The 27,032-nt window shown below is 47.4% G+C and overlaps 1 protein-coding gene and 1 long non-coding RNA gene across 2 annotated transcripts in view; one reads left to right on the forward strand and one right to left on the reverse strand.

Annotated features, from left to right (window-relative positions):
• LOC146196567 (transducin beta-like protein 2) overlaps positions 1-27,032 on the forward strand; it is a 262,041-nt gene that overhangs the window by 105,171 nt on the left and 129,838 nt on the right. The window lies entirely within an intron of this gene.
• On the reverse strand, positions 816-1,734 carry LOC146196568 (uncharacterized). Its single transcript, XR_014706123.1, has 2 exons — positions 1,449-1,734; positions 816-896 (listed from the first exon to the last, which is right to left on the reverse strand). It is a non-coding gene; the product is annotated as an uncharacterized LOC146196568 (long non-coding RNA).

Consider the following 27,032-nt stretch of genomic DNA (forward strand, 5'->3'; position numbering starts at 1 on the left):
GCTCCGCTCGACACTCGGTTATTAATAAAAACAAAAAAAATGCTTTTACTTCCGTGCGTATTTATGCGTCATGAAAAAACCCGTTTTTTATTGAAAAAAAAAAAATCCAGTTGATTTTTTATTTCGCCACTCTATTCCAGACGTCAAGACAGAAATGGGCTTCGCCTTTACCGTCTGCGAGTGAATAGTGGCATATAGCCTATATCACGAGAAGTAGCGTCTTTCTCCATAATGTGCTGATACAGGCCAACTTCAATTATATTGAAAGAAGCAATAAGGGGGGGAGTAATAGGCTACACAAACGAACTTGTATATGTGGTATATATTATCGCAGGGAAAACCGAGGTGTAGTGTGGTAAGCAAGCGATCCTATCTCGCATTCAAGCGCTGTCACGCCTGTAATCCTTGCATGACTGTGGTGGGCTGAAGTTTTGTGACGTCATCCGTGGATAATAAAGGGGATCCATGCGTTCAGTCGGTCGTATGCGCCGCCTGTCATCCGACCGTTCTGGCAGGCATAAAAGTAGAGCGGCGAATAGGTCAAGTTGGTAATGAATTACGATGAATGTCAACGCGACTGCAAAACTTTAAAAAACAAAGAAAAAAGCATAGACACGGGTCTAGCGCTGACTCACAGCTAAGGTATTTAATGCTAGAAACATAGGGCATCAAAAGGGAGCGATGCGCGCAAAGCTTGCCAGTGGACGTCGCACTTTCGTGCGCTAGTCAGCCGTCGTCGGCGTTGACCTGCGAGTGTGAAGTCGCGCTTTTAGATCAAGGCCTGACGGGATCGAGTTTTCCCATGTTGGCTGTCATTTTACTTTTTTTTTTTTCCCCTGCGTGACATTCGTGCCGTTCCATTCGTTGCGCAGTTTCTGTGTACGAATACGCTTCACCTGCAATAAATTTGATCATTGTGAGTCACCATGCAATACCGCGATATGTCCACTACACTTTTCATTATGGCGAACGTGCGTTTCGATAGAGGCGAAACGAAGAGGATTGATTTAAAAAAACAAACAATCTGATTGATTTATAGGAAGGGAAAGACGCGGTAACTGCCTCACGTCCGCGTGCTGTGCGATGTTAGCGCACGGTAACGATCCCCAGGTGGTCGAAATTACTCCGTAGCCCTCCACTACGCCTCCCCTTTCTCACTTACCACTTTCACTCCCACCTTCCTGCCTTCCCTTACGGCGCGGTTCAGGTGTCCACAGAAAACAAGTGAAACAGTTACCGCGCCTTTCATTTCCTGTGAACGAATTGAAATTAAAAACACGTGCACGTGCGTGGCACGGCACATAGAGCGAGCTATTTCTGTTTCTGTAGGAGTACTCGTGAGGAGATGCGGGTAGACTGTCCCCACCCCTTGCAAAACTATGCTGTTCTGGCGTAACTTGGGAGAATTTCACGGTTAGTGTTTGATTAAAATATAGAAGCGCATTTACCTTTGCGAGTGGTACTTTGCTTCCCGCGTGGAAATACTTGTTTAAAGAGCACAGACATCTGCCAGCTGTACACGTCTAGCGCATGGTCAGCGCATAAAGCGGCGTTCCTCGCCACACGAAGCGTTCGATGGCGATGTCGCTATCGCTGCCGCTGGTACACCTGCGCGACGCGGCAAGACTGGGGGAATGGAGGCGTGTTTCGCGATTGATCGGTCTTGGTTGCGGCCGCTTCAGTATTCAGTCACCTTTCGTGAGACGAGTGGAACGCGTATACAGTGATCCTCTCCAAGACGTTAACAGCATGAAACACTACATAAGCGAGGGCGAAAGTCATTTCCATTATTTAATCAAAGATATGGACTGGAGAAGCATTGCGCACCGGCGCCTGACTACATTCTTTAGGTGCCTATAGAGTTGCAAAGACTGGGCGATATATCATGCATGACACCCTTGACAGTAACACTATTGCCACCAAGCCTTCACTGAACTCACGATGGATCCTGAAGCCCTCCACTACGCCGTCTCTCGCAGCCTGAGTAGCTTTGGGATGTTAAAGCCCATAAACCGAACCAGCCAAACCTAAACTCACGATTGAAGCAGAGTACTTGTCACTGCGTCCTTTACCCAACTTACAACCTCCATCGTGAACCCGATCAATCCCACCTTTACACCTTATTCGCTGGAGTGTTTCGAAGCGCGGGTGATGATTAAACAAGCGTCGGCAGCTTCTCAAGCAGAGACAGTGCTACCTACGGAAAGTAGGCTTGCGGTGGGACCTTGACTGTGACTACAGAAAGAGGGCGCTAAACAATCAGTTTATCGGCAATTTATGCGACTATTTAAGGGAGACCTATTTATACTCCTTCTTCTAGCTTCCTCCTACTCCTCGCTCCCTTTTCACTATGTCTGATGACTTCTCGAATAAAAAAAAAAAAAAAAAATTCGCCGAGCTGTTTTTGACATTGTTGTCTAAGGTTGGATGTAATGCGGAGATATACTTAGCAATTGAGGCAATGTCAGTATACTTCACGCTATCCTCTCCCTGTCGGACGGATGGGATTACGGGTAAAAATCCTCAAATTTTAGTTATCGATGGAGTCTTTGCAGCTATGATGTTAAGTCCTAGCCTGCTTTCCTCGGTGCAGAAACAGCGTCACTCATCAGTTGCGAACGTAACGAGATCCGCGCCTTGTTTTCGCAGAACATTGCAGCATATTTGAAGATATGTGAGTTGCATTTGTCCCCAATAATTATAGAGATAATTATTGCGGTATAGGTGCGTGGTTGGTAATGTCTCGAATTAAATACGTAATTAGTCGTTATCTCATTGTCTTGTGTCAGCGGATTCCAGCATGCAACCAGTGAACGCACCGTACGCCTTACCGTTTTCGTCATTCTTAATAAAGGTCTGAAACTTTAAAAAAAAAGAAAAAGAAAAGAACCTCTGTGCAGGACGCTGTAAATATTAGCGCACATTGTATCACATGCGGAAAATAGGCTACGCTTTTACCGCCGCGGCGAGCAACTGCCGTAAGCAGGGAAGGACCGCTTGTCCGTCCGCCGTTGCTGTAGTCGGGAAAGTCCGCCCTCTGTAATCGCTCTTCCTTCACCGCTTCGAAGGACATTCGACGCGCTCGCGTCGACGATGTGACCGCCGCGCGCAGTTTCGCTTCCTTCATTCTGTTCTATTCTTATCTTTATGCTGGCTTAAAACCGCCTCACATCTTTGATTTTGTCCTTCGACACGGGAATTTCGTGATGTTGCGTCTGTGTTTCGATTTCGAGCGCCCATAGTGTTGCTCTCTGGCGACCGACTGCCTCGAATGTCGTATAACCGTGTCGTCTTTCTAGTATTGCCGCCGCTGCGGAGCTGCTTCTCTTTTTCGCGGTGTGCAGTTCAGCGAGCCCAGAAGACGAGAAGTAAACACGCTTTGCACTCTCCTCTTGCAAGGTTTTCCCCCTATAGGTGTCTCGGGACCGCTGACGTTGGGCGCCGCGGATTTGCCTTGTTATAATTTACCCGTGTAGGTCAATGCGTTTGTCCTTGCGAAAACTGATCTAGATCTCCATTTTATTTGAAGGGGCGTCGTTAGGACTCGGACGCCGTGCACGAATCGCGTTCACTGATACACTTTTTTTTTCGCAGAAAGCACCGGTTTTCCCACCTCTGTACCTTAAGGGGCGCAAAAAGTTTCACTGGCACGCTTAATCGGTCCGGGATAATTTCGTTGTAACTCTGTAGGAAATAAGGGTACACTGGAAAACCTTCAGATTTGCTGGAATTGCCTGTTATCGATCGATAATTGGCGATGCAACCGCGCGTCATTATAGACACCGCGAGCGGAATTTCCATTTAAACATGAGGCTGAGGATGCATGCAACTTCGATGCCTGTCGGACTCATGATTGAGCATGAAATGAGGCTAATGAGCTGCTTTTAGCATCTAAATCAGATGTCGCTTACTTGTGCAAGAATGGGAATGCACATTTCGGATCGTCTAACCCAGTCGAAAAACACCACAAGATCGTGTCTAAAATACAACTTATTCTGTAGTTCTTCCGTAAGCATCAGAACTTTCTGTATTACTTGCCACTGATGCTCTAACTTCTGTAGTACTTTTCTGTTGTGAATATGGAAAGTTATGATGCTATTATAGAAATTTATTTTTTCACGACAGGTTAACTGTCAAAAAATGCGTATAAATTCTCTCGTGACAACAGACAATTTTCTGTAGTTTTTTTTTTTTTCCCCGACTGATAAAGAAGATCCTCTTTCTTTTATAGCAGCATCCTACTACAGAAACAGGAGAAAAGTTTGTTCTCTCTATGCCTGTTTGTACTGTAGCGAGCCCTATACGACTTCATACGACGAATTTATTTCACCGTGATTAGTGATCACAGTGGTTATTACAACTGTGTGTTGTATGCTTGTTAAAGTCTGGCTTTTTACAGCTAGTAATTTTAACGCGCATTGGCGGACAGCAATAGCGGACAGCAATGCGGTGGAGCACACGGTAGAAGGAAACCCCATAAATGAATATCACTAGAGAGTCCATAGATGGCTGTTCTATGGCCCTGTCAGGAAAAAAAAAAAGATGTGTCCTGCCACATGTGCAACATTGTCGCGTTCGCGTATGTTAAGTCAGAGCCGATCTTGAAATGCTTGTGTGTTGTGAAGCAGTTTCTTCATCTGGTGACACATCGCAAGTGAAGACCCGTGGCTTAATTCGTGTGACAGCAAGAATGACGTTATACCCAAGGTCGTGCCGGCGCGCCAGAGTCATAACCAAAGATTGTAGTGGGTCTCCTGTGGTGGAACTCCTGTGGAACTCCTAAGTTCTGGAAAAGTTGAGAAGCGAATCCTCCTCAACCTTTCAACCACGTCCATTGAAGCAAACGCGGTGGCCTATATATTTTTGACAGAAGCTGACGCATTTGTAGTGTGGAGGTCAGAGCCCCTAGCAGTTAAGCATCGCACACGGAATATGCTGGTCACTTTACCAATGGGTGATTCCCGCCAAATCTGCTCGAACTCGAAGAGGCGGACGTAAGATTCGGGCCGTTATTTCCCGCGCAAAAAGCGTCAGCTGGAGTATCGCTTAAGCTCGTGAAAAGCGACTGCGTATGAAAGACTAATTGTCAGTCTACTGCATTTTGTTTTATTTCTTCGTTCCTTATTACATGCGACCTTGAATCCGCATTTGTGGCTGCGATCTCAAGCAACGTGCGAATTTAACAACGAAAACAAGTGGTTGCCAAGCCATAGGCAGTGCATGGCTGCATCGTTCGAGTCTTTACTTCGTGCCATTACGGTCAGTACTGTCTCCTTTCGCAGAACAGCTTTCAGCATTGGTCAAAAGTGTCCGTTCTGGTATCGCGGTCCAGATTCGTTCTAACCACTTGCACGGACTCCTGGAGCTCCAAGAGTGCGAGTCCCCAGCCAAGTAGCAGCAAAAGTCGACTTTCGTGATTTCGCGGTCTGCCTTCGCCCTATGCGGGTATATACTCGTCTCAACTTTTCCTCGAGCAACGGCGAAAAAAAACCGAGGGCGTTCCCTTGCACGCTCAGTGTATCTAAATCGTTTTCTGCAGGGCGCTTTGCTGGCTGATATTGGAAACGTTCTGTAGCTGAGTCAGTATTCCGCAGTTAATGAGCAGTCCTCGAGCTTGGAGTTTTTTAGACAGACAGAGAGCTCCGCAACGGTAGTGCGGTGCGTTGGTTGCGCAAACATTAAAAAAAAGCTGCTGCTTTGCCTTAAGGGAAACCTCGATAAAGAAAATGTAAGAACAGATGTGGATACGATAACAGTATGCAAATATAACTCGTGACTTGCTGAGAGTTACTTGGTCTTATGATTCTCAAGGTTAAAAGGGAAGCGACACGCAGGGCTGTTAAAGCACGCTACCAGGTGAGCTTCACGAAATCAGTTTCTTAAGGTGAGCTTCACGAAATCAGTTCATTAAGGTGAGCTTCGCGAAATCAGTTCCTTAAGGTGAGCTTCACGAAATCAGTTCCTTAAGGTGAGCTTCACGAAATCAGTTCCTTAAGGTGAGCTTCACGAAATCAGTTCCTTAAGGTGAGCTTCACGAAATCAGTTCCTTAAGGTGAGCTTCGCGAAATCAGTTCCTTAATCGTAGTGCGTGCGAAACTAAGGTTGTTCAGAGTTCAAAAGTGCTGACGTGTACGTATTCAGTGCTCCCGAAATCGAATCATATATGAGCGATGAGTGGGAAGGTCGCTGAATGTCACCAAGAGGTTGCGTTGCACCGGGCACTGCGCGACGCATCAGAGGATCGAGGACTATGAATAATTAAGTCAGGGTGCTCTAGCTCGCATGTTAATTGCGGAATCTCTTCAGCAGCACGGACGAAAGCTTCCTTGCGCAAGGTTGTAGAAACGTGCAATAAATCACAAATGGATGCTTTGTTGTGACAGCTCAAGGCGCTTCGTTACGGGCTGCGAAACAAAATGTGCTAGCATCTATCACACGACAGCTGTAATTTCGGCTGATTTAAAGATTCACGAAAGTTGAGAACTAATATTTCTGGGATTTGCAGAATTGTCAAGTGAAGGATGACGCTTTTTTTTTTCTTTATATATATGGAAATAGAACCTTTGAAGAACAAATGCCTTTTCTTACTTGGGCGTTTTGAGTTCATAATCGCGTCACATTTCTTGGGCTTGCCCTGTTTCTGTTGCAATAAACAGTTATGATTGCAAGGTAAACGCCTCGGAATTACATAACAATAGCAATCGAAGCTAGGACAAGAACCGAAGCTGAGACGATGGTGCATGCTCGGAATGACCTGGTTATGACGTCACAAACTTCCCGCATGCGCTCAACTAACCGAAAAAGGAAGACCCCACTCTTGAGTTGTCCTAAAGTAATCGGGAACATGCCGGACCTTTCCTCTTTCAGCAAGCGAGAAGTGAGTACGGACTTGCTTGCGGGCAACGACTGAGACGTTTATAGACGTCAGGTAGCTCGTCAGGTTTACCTTGTGTGAAGGTCGGGCAGCGCGGTAGACACACGCGGCTTCATCGCTTGTTTCGAAATTTCGTCCCAATCGTCGCGGTCGATATTGAGTTCACGAAAAAACTAATTCCTCATTGAGGGGGACAATGTCGAACCGAACAAAAAAAAAAAAATTCTTCTGGCTTTAGTTCATTTTTTTTTTCTTCTCATATTTACAAAGTTTTATTTCTGTAGCTTTACTCTGCTGTATCGCATTTTGCAAACATCTTTCTACCTTCGGCTCTGTATGAGCTAAGGCAGACAGAATGTCGCGTTACATAAAGCCGGCAGTCTGCAAGAACCGTGCGTTGCGCCAGGCCGCCTTCAATTAGAATTCATGGTTTTCTAATGAGGGGAAAATTTTGCGCTAGCGAGTGGTTTCTTCTAAGCTGTCTGTCATCTGCCGACATGCATATTATTCAGCCTCATTAATTACCTTGTTTGAATTAGTTTATGCAAATTTTTGAAGTGAAGGAAATTGTGCTTGTGACTTGTTGCCGCAATATGAAGCTTCAGTAGATAAATATAATATATATACCCACTTGAAGCATCAGATTGAGGCAACTAGTCGCAAGCGCAATTGGTTCCTTCGCCCAAAAAAATGTATAAATTAATGCAACCGTGGTAATTAATGAGGCTGAATTATGCTCGTATCGGCAGATGACAGACAGCTTAGAAGAAACCGCTAGCGCAAAATTTTCCGCTGATTAGAAAACCATGAATTCTAATTGAAGACGGTCTGGCGCTACGCATAGTTATCCCAGATAATTAATCTCGAGTAAAATGTTGCATTCCTTTTAGTAACCTTACCATATTTATCTACTCATTTTATAACCCGATAGGAACCCCAAAGAGGGCATCTCACGGCGTGTCACAAAAAGTGGCGCTCCGTCACAAAAGAAAGCTCCGCCTCTAGCCGTATGACGCGACAGTGTTTTCCTCTTTCGAATGCCTTTCGCGTGTAACTGCTTTGCCACTCGCTTGGCACTAAAGTTACACAGTTCGTAAGTTTGTCTCCTTGCAGTCCTGTCAAGCATCTTCGCCTGCGTGTCGTCGCTGAGTTATATATCGAACAGTGCATGTGCACGTGTAATGGGAGGAGGCGGGTCACTGGTAATGCCGCATTCCGACCGTCGGACGCTGCGCGTGGTCTGGTAAAGCTGGTTTGTCGATCTGGATTCCGGAAAGTATAGGTAGGGTTGCGGAATTACTAACCGCCAGCGAAAGCGAGACGCTTCGTATTTGCATCAGGGTGCAGGATTCCATTCGCTTGCGTGGTCGATCGATATTCTGCAGTAACATTTGCTTCTCCTTTTGCGAAACCACGCAGGAAGACATGCCGGTATACGCCGGTTGGTTATGGCTCTTTGGCTTAGCTGGCTTCGCTCAATGGCGGTGTCACGTGGTGTTGTGTGTGCGTGCGTGGTTGCGGATCTTATCATCACTTTTTCATTGCGTCCATTGAAATGCGACCATCCTGACCGGAATTCGATCCCTCGACTTGGTAGTGGGACTGAGTAGTGAATACACCGCTCTAGTTGAACGTAACGCGTTACTAGTTCAATGATTTCCATTTTTCTGCAATTTTATAATTATTCGATTGCACTTTTCAAAAGGTAGTGTTTCGGGTAATTAAGTTACTTTTTCATATAGTCGATTACAAGTGATCAGCCGGGGTGGCGCAGTTGTTACGGCGCTCGACTCTGTTCATAAGGACGCGGGATGGAATCCCGGCCTCGGCGGCCGCTTTTCGATGGAGGCGAAAAGCAAGGCGCCCGTGTGCTGTGCGATGTCAGTGAACGTTAATGAACCCCAGGTGGTCGAAATTTCCGGAGTCCTCCACTACGGCGTCTCTCATAGCCTGAGTTGCTTTGGGACGTTAAACCCCACAAACCAAACCAAGTTACTTTTTTTTTCCCCCAAGAAGTGATTTCATTAAACGCTGTAGCTCTGAGAACCTGAACTTGATGGCCGACACTAGTGCTAGCGGGAATGTTTCTATCGTGGCGAATTGACAGCGAACCGGCCGCGGAGAAGCGTGCCACGGGCAGGTCACGTCGTCTCCTACGACGGTTACCGTCCCGAGAAATATATCACGCATCCGCTCTCCTGTCAGATGGCGCTGTATTATATCGCACTATATTCAGGCCTGCGGTTTCAACACAAAAGAAGTCTTACGTGGGCTAGTTGGTTCATGATTCACTGGCGCTGGTCCTGTCGTGTGTTTATCTCTTGTCCTCGTTCTTCGCGCCGTATTCTTAGGGTGTGAGTCCACACAGAACACGAAGGCGCGGGTGTAACTGAAGAAAGCGTGCAAGGCAATGATTCCGTTGGAGCTGACGGTATACTGCTAGTGTTCCGTAGCTTTATGACGAAATGTATGTAGGCTTCTACAGGGAAAAAAAAAAAAAAAAAAGATCAGCGCAGTAAAGACGAGGGCGAAAAAAAAAAAATGCTCAAGACCCACACATGGCGCTGTGTATGTTTCTTGTGGACCTTGCCTTTCTTGCACATTTTTTTTTTTTGACACACGGGGACGTCATTAAGTTTCTGTTGTAAAAGCGATTAACAATGCAACTGAAAAATCGGGATCTCAGAACTGCCATTTCCCCGAACAAGATAACGACAGTGTGACCTTTTCCCGCCATACCAAGTTTCAAGGAAGAAACTTTTTTTTTTTCTACTTCCACGGTGCATATGTACTCTGCGTGTCGTCATTAACCGTGGACATAAGCGGAACTAAGGGTAAAAATCATAATTCGAGAATGCCTTCTATAGTACCTATGATGAAGCATGGGACGCGCCTCGTTCCATGGTGTAAGGAAACATATAGATTTTTGGAAGGGTAGGTTGGCCAAGGGCCCTTTTTCCAATCATTTCATCCCGGAAGAACAGTGCACTGTATGCTGCGGGAAACGTTGTGCTCATAAAAAGAAAGAAAGAAAAAATCAACGGCACTGGCGATCGAACCCAGAACCTCTCGAATGCGCGCATGTTGCTGGGACCACTAGGCCACCGGTCCGGCACTCCAGTGGGCTGAGTAGCTACCGGTTTCTTCAAGTAGTACAGGCCAATGTCCCAACCTGCTGCAAAGCTTTCTTGCGTACACGACGTTGGAAATAAGATAGCGCTTTTAAACCCCGCCACTGTGAGCGATTCTCGGACTATCGTCGTGCCACTGTTATTGGATCACTGTCTGCTTCTCAGAGAAAACTCACAAAAAAAAAGAAAAAAAAAAGAAATCAAGTTCGCATTGCCGTCCGGGCGTCCGCCTCGCGGGATGGCGGCAAAAAAAAAAAAAAGAGAGAGAGAGAGAGAGAGAGAGAGAGAGAGAGAGAGAGAGAGAGAGAGAGAGAGAGAGAGAGAGAGAGAGAGAGAGAGAGAGAGAGAGAGAGAGAGAGAGAGAGAGAGCGTCTTTCCGCGTGGCTCCTTCACGGGTTCCTTCATGAGTTCGAAGCGCACTTGTTGGAGCTCATGCCGCATTTGGATACGGGAAGCATTACTATCAAAAAGCATTGATTAATTATGAAACTGCGAACTGTTGCGCAAGGTGTTAATATGCCATAATAGTGTGCTTCCCTGCAGCTCATACGTTGAGCGAGTGTTCAGTGTATACCTTTTGTTCTGCCCACGATGAAACGTAGGAGAATTAGCGGCGACAACTTCCAAATACAATTGAAGATTTAACAGTGTATAGCAAACTCTCAAGCAAGCCGCACTAGTTCATTGTATGGTCCGAGTAGGTTTGTATTAAGGCAGTAAAAGATAAAAGGAAAGCAGTGCAATATTAATCGATCGCTTTCGTTTAACGGTTCACTCACTTTTCAGTGACTGCACTTGAGTACTTTGACCACTTACATTTCGGAGAGAGTAAAAGTAATTGGTTACTTATTATGGCGAAATCCTTTTAGGCTGATGGAACGAACAAATTCGCCACGCCCAGGATCGTGAAACGCTCATCGTAATTCTCCTTGTCTACTGTGAGGATGATAGTAGCGATGACCATGATGACAGTAGCGATAATAGGGACTGCGCATTTAGTTGACAATGATAATGACAGCAAACAGGATGCACCGTATGCAGCAGCAACGATCAGGCTTTCGCATTTCTGCAGTGTAGATTCCGCAGTGCTCTTGGAATTTTCTTTTTTTTCTGTAACATGTACAAGCCTGGTTCACTGTGCCCCCACGGCTGATTGCGCGAAATGGGAGGAATTTAGTTAGGTTTGAACGAGGGGAGAAGGGGAGTGGCATAGACAGTCTCCCCTCGGAAAGGAAAATTTTTCGCGCACTGTGTCTTTTTTCTAGGGCGGGGAAAAGGAGGGGAGGGGGGGGGGGGGGACTAAATATGTTTGTATTTTAATCACGCGTAGGCCTATACTTCGTGCTACGAGATAGGCTGCAACATTGTTTTTGTTTTTTTTTTGTTAATTTTTTTTTCCTGCAAAGCGACTGTTGCACATTACGCCATCTGTCGTGTAATTGTCACTGCATAAGCTTCACACTCAAGCACCGAAACAATTAAATGGCTCTGAATTAAATGACAATTACATGTCATCGACTTGCCCTGCTGCCAAGCTTTATAAGTCTTTGCGACAGTTCGATACATTCAACATAATCCCCACCTGTTTAATCAGGAGGAACCAGTCATGCGACACGAAACTCCCAAACCACGCCTAAAGTTCTCCTGAACAACAAGTGCCACGCTACTCTTTTCAATCTCTAGAAGTATTCGGTGACCTTGTTTCTTTAGCGCATGCATAATTTAATATTTAACTGTGCGCCTGGCTCAAACTGTGGAAAAGTAAAAAGTAATCGATGCCACTCATACGCAATCCAACTCACTCTTCTTTTTTTTTTTTTTTTTTTTTCATTTGCAATTTTCCTTTTTGTTGCTTTTTGTCTGACTTTGATGAATCGAATTTCTCACTTATATGGATTAAGTGAACGCTTTCCTGAAACTCCGTTTTATATCCTAATTAACTGCGAATGCACTGATGGAGGAAATGGCTGTCTTGGCTAAGCATTCAAGAGGCCACCATATATAATATTTGGTACTGGTATATCCGACCATTTAGTTTTAGCATTTAGCTCGCACATCTGCTGTAGCCAAAACCTGTGTATTGCAAATGATCTCGCTCTTTGAATTTCAAAGTGGCCTGTTTTCTAGAAATAAATTACATGTCGGTGATTGTCTTGGGATCGAGCTTCGTCGGTTGTCGTCTAATTTGCATATGCACGCGCATTCTGAACCACGCTGGTATTTTGGTTTGGTTTATAGGATTTAAGGCCCACGGCGACTCAGGCTACAAAGAATACCGTAGTGGAGGGCTCCGGAAATTTCGGCCACCTGGGGTTTTGAACGTGCACTGACATCGCACAGCACACGGGCGCCTTGCTTTTCGCCTCCATCGAAAAGCGGCCGCCGTGGCCGGGACCGTCCTCGTATTCAGCAGTGTAGATCGGCCCTAGCCACTATGCCACTGTCTACGGCGAGGGGATCGCCTCTATTAACTGCCCATTTTCGTACGTGAAAGTAATTTCGAATTAATTTGGGGCTTGAGCCAGGAAGTAAAGGTGCACGTAAGAGTGTATATTTTCTTTTCCCCTTCGCTACGTACAGCTTTCGTGTAAACGCATAGTTGCTGCTAAAATTCCGCGCACACAGTTAACATGAGGGTGAGGGATACACATATACGGAAACAAAAAAGCGTTCCTACTAAAAAAAAAAAGGAAACAGCTCGGCTGGCGGGGCCAGCTCAGTTCTCTACAGTTGTGCAAAAAACATTCCGCTCTGATGAAAAGTAAGAGCCAGTGCAGCTGAATATCTATCAGGCTGCCACCGAGAACACATTGAAGCGTTTAAAAAGATACAAATGAATGACCTATTTTTCACTGTGCCTGTGCTCAGAAAGATTAAAAAAGACGAGCAGCGGAAAAAAAAAAAAAAAAAGAAAACCTCCCGAGCTTGCACATAGCAGGCACTTTGCGCGCGATTGTAAGTTTGCGTGACGTGTTCCACCTGCAGTGCTTTGAGCGGAACAGCTGTGGAAGGCCTTGCGAACGTCGTTGGTTGTAAGCGATGCGCTGTAGGCAGTAAATGGACGGGGCGGAAGGGTATACGATCAGCTGTACGCGGGAAGTAAATGCACTTATGTCGACATGGACCCCTCATCTCCCCGGACCCCCTCCGTTACAACGGTCAACGTTTGCGACGACTTCAGCCACCGACCTTAAGTCCCACAGCACCGAACCCTAACGTGGCTGTATACAGGGCGAGGTGTGCAGGTGACACGAGGTGAAATTAAGCATGCACAAACTGGTGTCTCTATGCGGGGATTATAGCCTCAGAAGCTGCATGGAGGAGTTATATCCTTGGTTTTAAGCACGACGAGCATTTTAAAGCAGTCGTTAATAATAATTGTTTCACAAAAAAGGAAGTGTGCAGTATCTTTCACACTTGTTTTGTGGTCACCTGAACCGCGCCGTAAAGGAAAGGAGGAAAGTGGGAAGGGGTGCCGTAGTGGAGGGCTCCGGAGTAATTTCGACCACATGGGGATTTTTAACGTGCACTGACAACGCACAGCACACGGGCGCCTCTTCGTTAAGCAGAGGCAGTTCCAGTTTGCCGAACACCGCGTTCCTCAGCTTCTTACCGCCCCGCCGGGGTGGTGCAGTGGTAAGACGCCCGACTACTGTGCCGGAGCACCCGGGTTCGAACCCGACCTCGGCGGCTGCGTTTCGATGGAGGCGAAACGAAGAGGCGTCCGTGTGCTGTGCGATGTCAGCGCACGTTAAAGATCCCCTGGTGGTCGAAATTACTCCGTAGCCGTCCACTACGGCTCCTCTTTCTCTATTTCCACTTTCACTCCCACCTTCCTCCCTTCCCTTACGGCGCGGTTGAGGTGTACACAGAAATCAAGTGAGACAGTTACCGTGCCTTTCCTTTCCTATAAATAAATAAATAAATAAATAAATAAATAAATAAATAAATAAATAAATTAATTAATTAATTAATTAATTAATCAGCTCCTTACCCGCAGCGGCGACTGAACGGTCGTGGCGTTTGGATACTCAGCAGTGGCCACATGCTTTGAGCCTTGATGCGTGCGGATGTGTAACGATTGCAGCGAAAGTTCCCGAATGGCACGTGCTGTGAAGTAGATGTATTGTTGGAATAGCGCTGAGACGAGGGGCAAACAAAGAAGACGGAACTGGCTCTGTTCTGTTTTTCTGTTGTTTCCCTTTTCTCATCCTGGCCGCATGCTATCCAGAGGCAGTCCTTGTAGCTGTCGCCACCACTACTATCCGGCACATCTTGTGGGTTGTGACACTTTTACGGAAGCAGCCCGCCTCACATGTGCCATGCACGTCTTGCATGTCAGGAGGCTAGCCGCGCCTTAAAAGCACACAGGACGATTACCGAAGCCAGGACAGCCCATGGTTGTCAAATAAAGTGGGATTAACACAGGAACAGGGTTCAATCTACAAGTAAACTTAGTAAAACGGAGATTTGAGCTATAGTTGGTACATATTAGCGGGATATAACAGAGCTGAGACGAGGGACAATGGAAGAAGACAGGACCGGCGCTGGAAGAAGAGTATTAGCTCGTCGAAAAGTATCCCCAGTATTACATGGGATCGATCTGGCGCATGTCAGCCTGGAGGATACTTTCTGACGAGCTAATACTCTTCGCCAGCGCCGGCCCTGTCTTCTTCTATTGTCCCTAGTCTCAGCTCTGTTATATCCCGCTAATATGCACCAACTAGCTCAAATCTCCGTTTTACTGAAGCGAATGTATTGGGACCCTACCTCGCTTCACGGTCACCTGGTATCGGTGCCAGCAGACGGAGCCTGCTCGACTGCTCCTCACTTGCAGTCACTTCGAGCGAATGGCTTGCTCGAGATCGCCGAAAAATTTGTTTCCCGCTCACGCCCTTGTCATGTAGTTTTGATGACGACTGTGCGGAGTGGCCCAACATGGAAAGGAAAGCGCGATGCGTTGCCGCCACACTCCGCTAAGCACTGCCACCATGAACCGGTGAGGCGTGTGCACGGAAAGCGCAGCCGACCGCGCTTTCTGCGCGTGCGCTGATCCTTGCTCGCACTCGGTGGCAACGCTTCGCGAAGCGTGAAAGCCACACGCTTGCGCGTTTCCTTTCATTTTGGGCCACCCTGGATTTGAGCCACGTGTTCTCACATTCGTATCTTCTTTTTTTTTTTTTTTCCCTACGCACTCGCTGAATTACGCTAGCAGTAGCGTGGCTTCGACAACCTATATCAGCTTCTCTTCAAATAATAATAATAATAATAATAATAATAATAATAATAATAATAATAATAATAATAATAATAATAATAATAATAATAATAATAATAATAATAATAATAATAATGATAATAATAATAATAATAATAATAATAATAATAATAATAATAATAATAATAATAATAATAATAATAATAATCTAAATACGCCACGGCGGTGCGTAGTGAGCGTGAACTCGATTCTAAATCTGCTTTTAATAAAACGTACCTTGCTTTTCGCCTTTACCTATGAGCGATCTCCCAAAGGAGGGAAAGCGAAAAAAAGTTTCATGCGGAAGTCGTCACCGTTTCCTGCGCGGCGGCGTCTCCGTGCAGCGACGTGTAAGCAGACACGCATAGAGAAAGATAAGGCGGAAGCAATGGGAATCAAGTTTGCGAAATTGGCTGTCTTTCTTTTTCTTTTTTTTTCCGGGGCTCTAGAGTTCTTTATTCTCGGTCTGGGAGGTCGTTTTACTTTGTGTAAAGGGGCTTTCTGTGTCAGGGGCGCGTGTTGCCACTGTGTCAGCAAACGCTAATGCCTCTAATTTTTGGTAGTCTGATAGGCTGATTTTCTGTTTCTTTCTTTCTTTCTTTCTTTCTTTCTTTCTTTCTTTCTTTTTTCTTTCTTTCTTTCTTTCTTTCTTTCTTTCTTTCTTTCTTTCTTTCTTTCTTTCTTTCTTTCTTTCTTTCTTTCTCATTGAGGCCGCGGCAGGGATCGAACCCAGGTCTCCTGGCTCAGCAATCGAGCCTTTGTTGTGTTTGTCGTTGAAGGGACATACACTACCGCTATCCGAATTTGACGTTTTCCTCTCTGCGAGGCGTTCTATGTCACATCGGTATTGCAAACATGTCTGGTCACTCCAGTCGCACATGTGCGGTGTTGGTTTTCACCCACAGTATATGCGGCACCGTTGTCTATTTTGTTTCGTCTACCTATCCTTGGGGGAGAATTAAAGGTTTATTATAGAGCGACGAATTAAGCTCTCAAAAGCTGCTGGGCATGTATAGCACCAGAGAGCACTAGTCTAGTGCGATACTAGCTGGGTATTCCAGGTAGGAGTTTGGGTGAGAGATGGGGTCAAGCGGTCAGGCATGTTGAGCGGCGGTTAGGACGGGACTGTTCAGACCGGAAACGGTGAAAGTGCAGGCGATATGAGGTGGGAAGATGGTTGGAGTTTAGATTGCGCATATACGTATGAGTGATGCTGAGTTTAGAGTGGGGTTTGGGGAGTCAATGTAGTCACATTGCTGTATGTAGCGTATATCGAAGGTGCGTTTGTAGCGCAGAGCTTCGTCACGGGTCAGAGGGCTTGGGTAGTTTCGCGGGCGAGCGTGTGGGTCAGCTCATCGCCTCCGATCCCAGCATGACAAGAGTGCCGCCGAACCGGGATCGTGGCGGTGGGTCCCGGTTCGGTGGATCTCTGTCGGAGAAAGTACTTAAGTAAGTTCATTATGGAGGTCTGCAGAGACTTGTGTTGTTTTGTAAGGAGCGAATAGCGTCCACGAAGTCCTTGTATATTGTGCACACTGGTGGGAGTAGGGGTAACTGGGTGAATTCGACGGCGGTGTGCACAACGGGGAGGATTTTCGGCGTGGTACATGTAGGAGATTGACTGTGCGAGCCGGAGGTGTGTCACTGTGGTGAAAGGGTGTGCGGCTGCGGATGGCATACGCCAGGGCAGTTGTGTCCAGCACCACCGCGCTTCTGTGTACGTCGCAGTCTGGTTGTGGAGTTACAGGCACGAGCCACTTGCCTGCGTTCAGGGCTGCTACTGCTACAAATTGGGGGCCGAAGGCCGCGCTATTAGCAGTCACCACATCACACAGCGTCGGCAAGCAAATAATGTTATTCTCAGCTTCGGAGTGTACAGGAAGAAGGGTTGGGTTTTGGGGTTTGACGTCCCAAAGCGACTCAGGCTATGAGAGACGCCGTGGTGGAGGGCTCCGGAAATTTCCACCACCTGGAAATCTTTAACGTGCACTGTCATCGCACAGCACACAGGCACCTTGCTTTTCCCCTCCATCGAAAAGAGGCCTCCGAGGCCGGGATTCGATCCCACGTCCTTGGGAACAGTAGTCGAGCGCCTTAACCACAGCGCCACCCCGGCGGGGCATAGGAAGAAGGAAGACAAGAAGTTCCAGAGCGTGCACCGGCAGACACAACAATAGCAATAACAGGCGGTCCCGGGAGTAGACACACAACAAGAGGCGGCCACATGGTTTCGGCTTGGCTAACAAACATGAACTATAGGCGGCTGACAGACTGACGCTGCGAAAAGCCAGCGCGTTAACAACACATGATTACATGCATCGGGGAAGGCGAGATAGTCCTAGTTTAGGTGACAGCAGCCTATTGGGAATGTGAAGCGGGAGGTGGGATGAGAAAATGCTGGATTGATGAAGTATAGCCAGCGGCCTTGGAGAAGGCTAGATAATTGTACATGTCCGGTGGTCTCTAGCTGTGCAGGTCAATGAGGGTGGCAAGGAGAAGTGTCATATAGCGTTATGTTTTAAATATGAATTGGGAGAAGGAAGCAATCTTTGTATGAACAGTTAAGTGCAGAGGCGACACTGGGGAGTTGTTGCTGGACAAGGGAGAGGTAGTGTGCATAATTCTGTTAGTCAAGTTATGTTAATGGCGGTAACGTAGGCAAGATGTCCCGCTTGTTATGTTGTTGTCCGATACCAGTATTTAATTATACCCTTCGCAGGAGGTGGGTGACAGAGTGGCACGTATTATGCATCTGTGACTGCTGTTTGCACGATAATTTGGGTAATGTGAAATCAAAGAATCTGCACCTGCATTTCGCATCCCGCAGTGGAACTGCCAAAGCCTAAATACTAACCTTGTCCCCTTCCACCTAAGGATCATCACTGTCCCCTGTCTACCACATATTATCATGCTTCAGGAGACGATGCAATGACATCGAGGCTGCCTGGTTGTCCATGCCTTGCCTCCTGAACCCTCTCTTTTCTCTGCGTGCATACGTCGCGACCTGTGGTATACAAGCCGTTGGGTATCCCATGCGTCTCTCGTTCCATATCTAGCATTCGCTCACTACCTGTACCCGCGACAACTACTGCTATGTTTCCAGAATGTTCCGCTATGTTTCCAGAATGTTCCGCTATTTTTCCAGAATGTGCCGCTATGTTTCCAGAATGGCCCCAGGGGATCGCTTGAAGACGTTGCTACAACGTCATTATTAGCATCGATTTTGTGGAATTCATGTTTTGTGACGGCTGCCCACAGCAAATTTACTCGCTGACGGCTGAACAGTGTGCAATACGTCTTCCTAATGTGAACATGGTCATTGCGCTGCATGTGTACGCGTGTGACATCCCGCTTACATCTGGCCGAGAGCGACACGTGCGGTTTTCAACGATATGCGACTACACACGGTTCGCGGACAACGCGGCACGGGTTGTCGAACCCGTGTTCATCAGCAGCACACGAGCGTTCTCTCCGGTCCACGTGTTTCGTAAGCGACGCGTGGTTTGTGACCCCGTTGGCGCCACAACCATGGCTGGTGTCGCTGACACGGCACTATACGTGGTTATCGCTCGACTTGATCTAATTTTGGCCATCTGCGGAAATGTGAGGTGCTTACCCCCTTTGCGGGCGCCGGTGGAGATGGAAAATGCGTTCAGAGAGAGCACGCACTGATGGGCTGCGCTGCGTTTGTTCACAGAGGAGCATTGGTTTAATCGCAGTGGTCCTTGCCGGTTTGCACGTGCCTTTTGGGTTTATTAAAGTTGCGTGAATTCGCGGCATATATATTTTGAAACGTCCGCGGTTGGGAGGTCTCTGCCGTATACATATGCTTATCCTGCGATTGAAACACATGATTTCTTCCTTTCCTGTAGTTCCCATGTACATATACCTTATGTGGGGTTTTATGGCGGAAACCCAACTATGGCTATGATGTGCCAATATACATATACCCCGCCGGGGTGGCGCAGTGGTTACGGCGCTCGACTACATGTTCCCAAAGTCCGAATCCCGGCCTCGGCGGCTGCTTTTCGATGGAGGCGAAAAGCAAGGCGCCCGTGTGCTGTGCGATGTCAGCGCACGTTAAAAAACCCCAGGTGGTCGGAATTTCCGGAGTCCTCCACTACGGCGTCTCTCGTACCCTGAGTTGCTTCGGGACGTTAAACCCTATACAAACCTAACCTATGCATCCGATCTACAGACGGGAAGCTAAAAATACTCGCCGAGCTGGTTTATTATTATCTGAGAAAGTTCCCAGTATTTCGGCTTCTTTGTGTGTGTGTGTGTGTGTGTGTGTGTGTGTGTGTGTGTGTGTGTGTGTGTGTGTGTGTGTGTGTGTGTGTGTGTGTGTGTGTGTGTGTGTGTGTGTGTGTGTGTGTGTGTACGTGCGTGTGCGTGTGTGTGTGTGTGTGTGTGTGTGTGTGTGTGTGTACGTGCGTGTGTGTTTGTGTGTGTACGTGCGTGTGTGTTTGTGTGTGTACGTGCGTGTGTGTGTGTGTGTGTGTGTGTGTGTGTGTGTGTGTGTGTGTGTGTGTGTGTGTGTGTGTGTGTGTGTGTGTGTGTGTGTGTGTGTGTGTGTGTGTGTGTGTGTGTGTGTGTGTGTGTGTGTGTGTGTGTGTGTGTGTGTGTGTGTGTGTGTGTGTGTGTGTGTGTGTGTGTGTGTGTGTGTGTGTGTGTGTGTTTCTTAGGGTTATACGTTTTGCTTGTTGATCGGGAAGCGCGCTCTTTCAAAACTCGATACAGCTTGTAATGAGAGCCGGCGCATTCCTCTGATGCTCCGGGCGCAACAGTTCTGCGTTAAGCTTGCCATGCCAAATGTCGCTTTCGCGAGCAGCAAACCTCTCCGCGTTTGGCACTGAAACGCGGCCACTTCTTCAAGAGGCCGGCGGCTGCGTTTTGATGGAGGCGAAACGGAGAGGCGTCCGTATTCTGTGCGATGTCAGCGCACGTTAAAGATCACAAGGTGGTCGAAATTACTGTGTAGCCCTCCACTACGGCTCCCCTTTTTCTCTCTTTCCACTTTCACTCCCACCTTCCTTCCTTCCCTCACGGCGCGGTTGAGGTGTCCACAGACGTCCAGTTGCAGGGTTGTGCTCTTTCGTGTGTAATCTCCCGCAGTCCCTTATAAACACTGCTACTACATATTAGTAAGTTCCCACTATTACAGTTCTGTTTTCTTTACCTTAACTCGTCACTTTTGAGCACCGACGCCCGGGCCGTCTGCGTCGGTGCTGTCTCTTCCCATGAAGCCCACAGGCGTAGTCGCAGTATAGTGTAAACTTAGAGACGTGCACAAATGACGACACCATGCATTGTTTCAGTTATAAAGGACGACTGGTGTTTATTGCCGTAAGGCTGCTCCTTGTCGAGCGAGTATATCTTACACAGGTTGCCAGATTAAAAGTTAGAAAAAGGCTAGAATGAACAGTTTCTTCACAGTATTCATACCATTGTGCTGTTCCACGGTTCCTTTCGGGGGTTGATTGCAACACTGACAGCTCGTGGAAGCCGTAACGATGGCCAGAGGTCCATTATTGTCCAAACGAAATTGCCAGTTGAAGATTTCTCAACAGGCCTAAACGCGGACTACAGGAACTATACTGCTGGAGGCCTTGCGAGTCTGAAGTGTTTTGAAACTTGAATCACCGGTGGCTCCTAAAGATGTAGCAGGTTAAAAGCATAATAATAATAATAATAATAATAATAATAATAATAATAATAATAATAATAATAATAATAATAATAATAATAATAATAATAATAATAATAATAATAATAATAATAATAGCACACGGTGCCGTGCACTGACATCGCACAGCACACGCCTCTCCGTTTCGCCTCCATCGAAATGCAACTGCCGGCGGTCGGGATCGAACCCGGGTACTCTGGCACAGTAGTCAGACATCTTTATAACCACAGCTCCCGCGGTCAAAAACATGCGGAGAACGCGATTGCTTTAGCGGACCAAATATAGACCATTCGCTAGGTCCACCTTTATACACCTTGAACTGACATTTTCCAACGGTTTGTGAATCCTAAGGTCTCGCAATCATAAGGTCCTGGGTTCAGTTCCCACCTCCGGTCAAACCCAGCTCGAACCCAGCTTACTTTTCGGGCTAGGGTATATTCGACAGCAAGAAGGGGCCCTTTTAGCGGGAAAGTTATAAATCAATGGTTTATATGTGTGTCATGTGGTCTCTCACATAAAGATCATGATTGCGAAAGAACAAACCGTATCCGTGACTGCATCGTCAAAATGAACCGCTGATGAGACCCTCTTTATACCCTGTTGCCTTAAGGACCATTAACGCAGCAGCACAAGGCGGGGCTTTAGTGTCATTTTAATTGTTCTATCTGTTCTTCTGATGGCTTACGACGCCAACGGCGACGCCTGATTTTTCGCGATAGGGTCCCCTTAATGCTATCACGTTAGAAAATGCCTGATGTTCGCGCCTTGAATATTGATGTATGGTGTATAAATCCTATAAGACCAATTGGGAAGGAGCACCTATAGCTTCGCGCGGCCTTAATTTACGTCGTGCCAAAATAAATAAAAATTGATTTCGCTGCTTGTTTGGCCCGAACAAATATTTCGCGGCGTCATTAATGTCAACGTTGATATCCTTCAAACTCGACGTGCAGTTTGCCGCACGTTCCAGTCGCGTGCACTTGCTACAACTTTGGCTGGCTACGTCGAGGGCACGTAGGCAGAGAGAGTTGTCCACCCAAACGTGCAACTGTAATCGTTTAGAATGTAGACTCAAGTTCGTCGCCTCCGAGGCGACTGAGGGCAGCAGTTTTTCGGCGCGCATTGGAACAAACTGTATCGCAGCCTGGGAACTTCACCCTATAAACCTCCTCTTCGACTCTGTTCGCTCTTCCCCTGGATTTACCTCGACGGAGGGCTACGTGCTGAAGTTTTAAGAAATAAACCAATTTCGTCTTAAAAATCGCCGAGACCTTCTTTTCTACTCGCTTTGACGTGCAGAGGTCGCGCGCAAGCTTCGGAATCCTTGCTCGCTGTCCCCCTGTCCCCGAGAGAGCCCGCTTCCATACCTCAAAGGTCCAGGGGAGAATTTTTTGGATTTTGGATGCGTCACCGCGGACGGAACGTTCACATTGTCCGGAACACAAAAATGAACCGGTTTTATCGGTCGCCGGTGGTGTAACTGTGTTTAAAGAGTTACGAGAAACACTACGGTGACGGCGTGAATAAACTGCGCAGAAATTTGCCTACGCAAGCCTCTCAGGTGCCATTGTTTTTGTCCCGCTCTTCACCATTGTGGAGCCCCGTCAATCGAAAAACGCTGCCGTGTTCCTTTGCTTGGCGTCAATGAACGCGCTCTTGTTTGTCATCAGCCTCGTTTCTTTCCTTTCGCGAGGGGGTTCGTTCACACCTGCCTCCAGCGAAGAAGCGGCGCCGTGGCACGCTCTAGCTCGCGTGGCCGATAAGTGCGTGCCGCGCGGAGGCCTGTTTACTGGCGCGCGCTCTCCTCGCTTCTTTCCTCTGGGCGGTTATGGTAGTAATAACCGTGTGGTGAAGAATGCGCTGCGTGGGGTCGGCACCGCGTGTACTAAGCAGAAATAGCTATTACGCTGCACTGCTGGCTTGTTTGGCTCGACATGTGTACGTATACTCTCTAACCAAAGGGGTCGCACTTCTCGTTTTTCTTTTTTTTTATTATTATTATTATTGAGTGGATATTTTTTTTTTCTTGCGGTCCTTTCGCGAAAAGAATTTTCATTTATTTTTCCGCGAGTAGTGCTTTGTATGGATGCATTCCCGTGTTGTCGTTCTTTTGCAATATGCAATATGGGGTGCTCCTGGACCGTCAAAAGTGAGGGAGAGTTTGTCTTGGCCATTTTGTTAGCGTGATAAGCTCAGGCACCCGTAAATAATGCACAGAAGCCATCCTAGCATTGAAAAAGAAAACGAGCCAATACAAACGGTAAATGTAGATAGCCGTGTCTCTCGATCGTGGACAAAATGTTATAAAGAGGACGGATAATTCTAAAAACTCAGTTTTCCTGCTCCTGCCGCAGCGTGCTTAGAGCGAGAGGGCCACTTGTTTATTAGGGCGAAAATCTTACGTGCCCAAATTTTTAAAAGAACGCGGAGGCGGCGTTCACAACATGTTATCCCGAATGATCGGCTGGTGATCATCAGGGCAGTTACTTGGTTGGAGTGGCCATGTAGATATTCACTGCAACATGCATATATGCACGTGACTGCTACGGATCAACTTTTATCAACTTCTTGATCCATCTCAGGTTTTCACATTCTCTGCACGTAAGTAGTCTCAAGTGCCTCCGTAACTTTATTTCGTCCGCGTTCCGACGGCCGCGATGCCGACCACTCGCGAAAACGAACATCGCATTTATTCGTGCTGCTGGCGGTAGCTTGTTACGGTTACAGAAATTGTACATTAGTACACCATTTGCTTAGTGTACCACTCAAGTGTAGTACTTATGTTGAAAGTTATGAGCTACATGAGTTGCTCTGTCACGGACAGCTTTGCAAGCGGCGTCAGCATGGCTAGGAACCGATCACTTGTTTGTTTGTTTGTTTTTTTCTCTCGGTTCTTGCATGCAGTCACCGGCGGCGATAAAAGTATGACGTCACCTCGAGCCGTTTTCGGGCTGCTTACGTATACGGCTTATGAGATTGAATCGAGCGGATGGGTTAGACAAGGCGCCCTGGTGCAATGAGATAAGGGCGCGGCCTTGCTCTGTGCTTGAATTGCGCAAATTCTGCATCTGCGATGACGTAAGTTAAAAACCACACCGGGGACTGTAGCGAGTCATTACAGTTGCGCACAGGGGCAGCCGAGATTTCTGCACTGACCTTGGTTCATCAAGCTGGAGGCATGTTTGCCGCTTTAGCGGGGCCGCGCCAGCCGTCATAAAATGGGTGATCCAGAGTGCACAAGGCCTCCGGTTCTGATGATGGTGATGATGTGGCTGTCCCCTTTGTATATCCCGGCGACAGCGACAGCAGTCTTTTTTTTTTTTAATCGATATTTATTGCCTCAGGGCATCAGTAGGGCAGTTTGATGGCGGCGAAATGCAAAAACACACTTGTTTTTTATTTCAGATTTGGAGGCATGTTGTAAATGCCCTCTGCCCATCTCCCTATCTTCTGTAATAAATCTGATCCCTCCACTACGGTGTGCCTCTGTCTTTACATTGTCGCCACGTAAGAAATCAGTAAATAAGCTAATCGATTATTCAATAAATTTATTAATTCTTGCGATGAGCTATCATAGGTAAAGTGCTACGCGAGACGTGCACTGAGTCTGGAGTATTTTCGCATTACTTGCTCTACAGGTGACTTGAATGTGAAAGGCTACTACACCGGTCTAGCATACCGTCAGCCTATCGAGCAGATGGTTCCCTCATTCATCCGTAAAAAAAAAAAAAAAAAAAGGAAAAAAAGAACCCGCCGCGCTTTAAAAAGGGGTTCACATTGAGCTAGTTGGTGATTCATACGGCAAAAAAAAAAAGGGGGGGGGGGGGGGGAATGACGGAGGGGGGGAAGTGGGACGGATGTGTTTTGAGCGGCCGACGCGACGGCGACATTATCTGCAGTGCTTATTCTTTCCGAGTTGTGCACAGCGAGCGCAGACTCATGATGGCTAATCGAGCAATGACCGAAAAGAGCCTCGTCCATTTCCATTGTCTCGTGGGGATTAACTTAACGGCCGCGCCACGGGTGACTGTCTCTCATGTTTCTCCTTATCGACGTTTTTACATCTATATTTTTAAGCAGTGAGCTTTTACTGGCGTTCGATTTCGCTCAATCCATTCGGCGGTGCAATAAAATGGTCTCCGCTGCGTCGCTGATAAGGTCGCGCCGGTCGCATTGCACCGGGCGCTATACTACTCGAATATTGAGTATACAAAGCTGCACCACAAATGTACAGCCGCGTCATATTGATTGCTGCGGCCTTCGCGCTGTGAGGACAAGTGCGTACTCAGTGCGATTTGACTAATGTAGTGCCCCTGCGTGCCTTATTGTGTGCGCGAGCCGTATAGATGAAACGATCGGGGTGGCCTTCCCCCTTTTTTTTTCCCCCTCTCGTTGATTTGGTGAAAACATATCCATACTTGCTCAGCGAATGCAGCCTCACAAGTGAGGGCGGAAGGACGGAAGTAAGAAATGGGGAGAGCGCTTAGGGCTGCCCACCGGCGCATGAAAATCGCGGTGAGTCGCCTCCTCTGCGCGTATCCATCTTCCGCTTCCGTATATCCTTGCGCCTTCTGTGAGCGCGTGCGCGGGTGATTGTCGTTGGCGCGAGGACGTACCCTTTCGGCGTAGCCTTCCGCCATGAGGGCGGAAACTCATTTGGACCGAATGACATTTGCGTTTATTTCGGCTGCCGCTGTCGTACTCGCGCATGCGTTGCGGAAAGCCAGGCGGATTTCGAAGGTCCCCGCCCCTCCTGTCGTCATCATTTGTGTGTGTGAGCAGCTTTCGCATACTGCGTGCGCGATCAGCGCGCGGACTGTAGTGACACGTGTCGTGTGTCAGTGTGCGGACAAATTTCGTGCACTGCTGTGCAGAGCTGCGGGGCTCTGTTCGCTCTCTATAGGGAGCTGATGGGAGCTTTTAAGGCTGTCGCCTTAAAAGCTCTATAGGGTGAGCTTTTAAGGCGACAGCCTTTCTAAGCTCATGGAACGAAATCGCCTGCGTGAGAGTTGTGCGCGAGATCTGTCATATTCAGCGAGATTTCGCGAGATGTGATCTAGAGTTGCTGCCGTCTGCAGTCCCACACTTGAACGCACTTCAAGGAACGCCACTCGACAACAGCGATGGTGTACCGTGCAAACCAGTCCAAACTCACACTTGCCGGAGAAAGTGTGACGGATACTGCACCTTTCCTTTCCTGTAAACCAATTATAATCATATGTAGGCAAATGATAGGAGAGGAAGGGTAGGCTTTCGCCATTCTCTTTTTAAGAGGCAACTAAGAGACCCTCTAAAATGTTTGTTGCCCGTCCAGCTTAATTTGGGTAAATGCCGTGCTTAACACGTCCTTCTCGCACAATTGACGCGCATTACGACTAATCCGCGTAGGCTGGGAGCTACTCTGCTCGTTCGTTCGTTCATTCATTCATTCATTCATTCATTCATTCATTCATTCATTCATTCATTCATTCATTCATTCATTTCCTTTTAGCTGCTGCTCCTACGCTGACGTGTACTGAGATTAGCTTGCAAAGTCCCACATTCAGACTCGCATGGGACTCGCACAACTCCTCCAATGACCTCGTACCTGACTGCTACTACCTCTGCTTCAGCCGCAATCATGCTTGCGGAAACACCGTAGGCGTGCATTGCAGTTTTAGCTCATTTAGACACTCGAGGGCAGGAGCTGTGTACGTATCGTGCGCATATTAGAAGAAACGATATGTAGAGGGCACATTTCTTTTCAGTCTTTGCCCAAAGCTGTACGCTATGCATCAGTTGTCGTTCGGGCTAGCGTCCGCAGTCCTGCGTGCGAACAGGGCGGTTTGAACATTTTGACGAGAAACGGACGACAGAAGTATAATGATGAAAGCTTCCTTTTTCCGTGCAGCGGCTTGTCAGAGCTGCGCTAACACCTACTTCTCTGTTGTTAATGCTTAGGCATTGGTTTCCAAGGCCACCTGTGCCAACCTGTGCTCTCTTCTCCAGTGGTCGTCACTTCATCGAGGTCCGCGCAACGACTGCTATATGACTTGAAGGCGCTGTTGATCTTAATGTTCCCCCGTGTCCCCTTGCCCTTTGGTT

Source organism: Amblyomma maculatum, chromosome 3, assembly GCF_055883805.1.
Source record: "Amblyomma maculatum isolate TAMU_Amacu chromosome 3, ASM5588380v1, whole genome shotgun sequence".
Taxonomy (NCBI): Eukaryota; Metazoa; Arthropoda; class Arachnida; order Ixodida; family Ixodidae; genus Amblyomma; species Amblyomma maculatum.